This window comes from Macrotis lagotis, chromosome X (genome assembly GCF_037893015.1).
Source record: "Macrotis lagotis isolate mMagLag1 chromosome X, bilby.v1.9.chrom.fasta, whole genome shotgun sequence".
Taxonomy (NCBI): Eukaryota; Metazoa; Chordata; class Mammalia; order Peramelemorphia; family Peramelidae; genus Macrotis; species Macrotis lagotis.
This window is the reverse complement of record NC_133666.1, coordinates 92,235,115-92,239,285: the sequence shown is the minus strand read 5'-3', so window position 1 is coordinate 92,239,285 and position 4,171 is coordinate 92,235,115. Positions and strand designations below refer to the sequence as shown.

General features: G+C 39.8%; 1 pseudogene; it reads right to left on the bottom strand.

The window, feature by feature from the left end:
- Positions 1-375: 375 nt before the first annotated feature.
- LOC141499904 (ADP/ATP translocase 3-like) lies at positions 376-1,268 on the bottom strand (annotated as a pseudogene).
- Between the last annotated feature and the right edge of the window lie 2,903 nt (positions 1,269-4,171).

Genomic DNA, 4,171 nt, shown 5'->3' with positions numbered 1-4,171 from the left:
ACTTAAGTACAAATGGGAGACATGATTTTTTTTAAATAAATACTTAAACACAAATTTATGGTCCTACAAAAGAGCATTTAATCTAGATGGTCTAAGTTGATCTGCTTTCTTGGACCCACAGTAACTGTTATTTTCCCCAAAACCAATAGAATCAATATGCAGAATCATCATCAGTTCCACTGTGTGAATAATGTATCACAATAAATGAGTCCCTTTTTCTAAGAGCTGTTCTCGGCTCTTGTACAAATATGATCTGGCCTGAAAAAAAAAAGACAACAGGAATTTCTTTGAAGGTCAATGGTCCAAAAATGCTAAATATGGTTAAGTATTCTACATGATCTATATTTACTGGTTCCATTTTCAGTTAAGATGTTCTTAGATTACTTTCTTCAATTCATCATACAGGACAAACACAAAAGCTCCACCCATGCCTCTCAGAACATTGGACCAAGCACCCTTGAAGAAAACTTTGCCACCTTCATCTTTAGCGATTTTCCTCCAGCAGTCAATTGTACCAGTGTACATGATATCAGCTCCTTTGCGTCCAGACTGCATCATCATTCGCCACCTTACGGTATCAAAAGGATAGGAGACCACACCTGCTACAGCAGTCACTGTCTGTGCAATCATCCAGCTTACCACAATGTGAGTGTTCTTCAGATCTGGGAGCATACCTTTTGGTGTATCATAGATTCCAAAGTAGGCTGCTCTATAAATAATGATACCCTGAACTGAGACATTAAAACCTTGATACAAGCCACGAATTCCATCAGAATTGGTGATTTTTACAAGGCAGTCTCCCAGGCCTTTGAATTCTCTTTCAGTGACAGACTTTCCAACATCAGCCACCAAGAGGGTTCTTGAAAAATCCAAGGAATAGACAAAGCAGAGAGAAGTGGCTCCAGCTGCACCACCAGAGGCAAGATTGCCAGCAAAATACCTCCAAAACTGTGTGTGTCCACTCCTCCCCAAAACACCTGCTTATACTTATCCTTAAAGGCACAGTTAAGGGCCTGGGTGGGGAAATATCTGATGACATTTGCTAAGTTGCCCCGCCAGAAATAAAGCATCCCTTGTTCCTTTGGAATTCGGACTATACAGTCCATAATGCCTTTGTACTGCTTATCTGCAGCAATTTGTTTACTTGCATGCTGCACCTGCAACAGCAGCTTGAGTCTCTCGATGGGGGCCACCGCGGTCTTGGAGATGGCGGTGGTGATGCCGCCGGCCAAGAACTCCTTGGCGAAGGAGATGGCTTGTTCCGTCATGGTTGCTGCGGGAGAAGGAGCTGGAGTTAGGAGGCGAAAGCCGGTGAGAGAGGGCCGAAAGCCGGAGAAGTCGTTGCCTCTCGCACAGCCACTCGCTATAGCTCGGAGCAAAAGGCTGGAAATGTTTCTTTCTGGCAACTGTAGCATTTTCTCTTTGACTTGCAAGTTTTGAAATTTGGTTATAATATTCTTGGAGGCTTTTTGGAGGGAGGGGGAATCTCTTTCAGGAACTGATTGGTAGATTCCTTCAATTTCTATTTTACCCTCCGCTTCTAGGATCTCAGGGCAATTTTGCCATATTATTTCTAGAAAAATGAAGTGTAGTCTCTTTTCCTGGTCATGACTTTCAGGTAGACCAGTTATTTTAAAATTATCTCTTCTAAATCTGTTTTCTAGGTTAGTTGTTTTTCCAATAAGATATTTCACTTTTTCTTCCAATTTTCCATTCTTCTCATTTTGTTTTATTGTTTCTTGATTTCTCTCAAAGTCATTAACTTCCTTTAGCTCCAACCTACGTTTGAAGAAGTTATATTCTTCAGAGAGCTTTTTTACTTCTGTTTCCAGTTGGACAATATTATTTTCAAGGCATTCTTCTCCTCATTTTCTTTTGGGATTGCTTTTTTCCAATTGACCTAAACTAGTTTTTAACATGTTATTTTTTCAGTATTTTTTTGTATTTATTCTGCTAAGCTGCTGACTTGGTTTTCATGATTTCCTTACATCGCTCTCATTTATCTTCCTAGTTTTAACTCCACCACTCTTATTTGTTTTTCAAAGTCTTTTCTAAGCTCATCCATGGCCTGAACCCATTTCCTATTCCTCTCGGAGGCTATGGATACAGAAACTTCAACTTTATCACCCTCTGGGTACATATTTTGATCCTCTATAGGTCCAAAATGATTTTCTATGGTCAAATTCTTCTTTTTCTGTTGTTCACTCATTTCCTCTGTCTGTGTCTGATTTACTGCATTTCCAGTGCTTTGGGGGGTTTGGGGAACACCCCATAGGGACCTTAATTCCTCCAAAGTCTTATGAAAGACTCCAACTGCTCTCTTGCCTGTGCTCTGGTCTGTGGATGACCACAAGCTCTCCCTTCTGACCTGGAGCTGTGAGGAGCATTCATGCTCCACTACAGCAGTATGGGGGCCCAAACTGTAATCTGGATCTGAGTGTGGGCATACAGCAGAGTCCTGCCCCAGGAAGAGCACAGAGACCACTGTAGTACCTACCCACCACCTTACCACTCTGGAAGTGTTGGGTGGCTCTGCAGTTTCCTGCTGCAGGCTCCCAGTGCAGGGCTTCTCTGAGGCGGGCACTCACTGGGACTCTGTGCTCACTGGTGCAGAGACCGGTTCTCTCACCACCACTTCAAGTCATCCCTGGTGATACCTGGACCAAAAAATCTGGAAGCCACACCCTCTGCCATGGACCAGGCACTCCCAGGGATCTAAGTGCCTGTGGGCTGTTCTTGGAAGGCTGAACTGATTTGCTCTGGCTCGGCTGTGATGTGGCCAGCTTCACTGCCACTCTTTCCAGCCTCCAGTCCTGGTGAAACAGACCTTTCCTGCAAATCTTCTAAGAAGTCTTGTATTGGGAAATTATATCAGTCTTTCTGTGCATTCTGCCCCTCTTAATTTTGGCTAGAGTCATACTCTGGTGATTTTTGGAGAATTTTTGAGAATGAGTTTCTGGGAATTCCTGCCCTCACTTCACCATCTTGGCTCTGTCTCCAAATGGACAATTTTGATCACATTCAATTTTAAAGATTTAGCACAAGTAAAAAAAATGCAAATAAAATTAGAAGAGAAGCAGAAAATTTGGGGGAAATTTTATAGCAAGTTTCTCACATAAAGGTCTCATTGTTAAAATAGATTAAGAACTTGATCAAATTCATAGGAATAAAAGCCATTTGCCATTTAATAAATGGTCAAAGGATTTGAATAGGCAATTTTTAATTGAAATTTTAATTAATTTTTAAAAATTATATAAAAAGATAGTTTTCAACAGTACAAACATGTGCTTATCTCACCTTAGCATAAAGTTTTCCCATGAGGCAGAATCAACTATTCACCCTGATGGAGCCCATCCTCATATAGGAAATCAATCATTTTTGAATATCTTCTTTTTATTATATAGCCAATGACTTTTTGTATGCTGGCCTGTTTTATTGTTATTTCTATTTTGACCACTGGGTCCAAACCCTATCATAACCTCCCATACATAGCAACCTTTCAAACCACATTAAAAAGATTCTCAAATATTCTCCCAACTTCCCCATTCTAGAATCAATTTTGAGATTCTTTGATCTGACACATCCTTCTGGACCTCTTTCCATTTTCCTCCACCACTCTTCAGAAATAAGGGGGAAAATAATGAGAATAAAATAAAAAAAATATAATAAATGTTTTAAAAAAGTGAACATAGTATGTTTTGGTCTGCATTCAGATTCAATAATTTGTTTTCTAGATGTGGGTGGCATTTTCCTTAAAAGATCTTTCAGATGTTTCCTTAACAGGTCTTTGATCACTGAACTGCTGAGAGGATCTGCATCCATTTTTGTTGATAATCTCACACTGTTTTAGTAAATATGTGCAATATTCTCTTGCTTCTGCTCACTTCAGTCATCACCAACTCAGGCAAGGCTTACCACACTTCTCTAAAATCCAACCATTCATATTTTCTTAGAGAACAATAATACTCCATAACATTCATATACATAACTTGTTCAGTCCTTCAATTGATGGGCATATCCTAGATTTACAATTCTTTGCCACTACAAAAAGAGCTGCTATAAATATTTTTAAATATTATGGACTTTTCCATTTTTTTATGTTCTCTTTGGGATATAGACCTAGTATTTGTACTGCTGTATCAAAGTATGCACACTTTTATAGCCCTTTGGG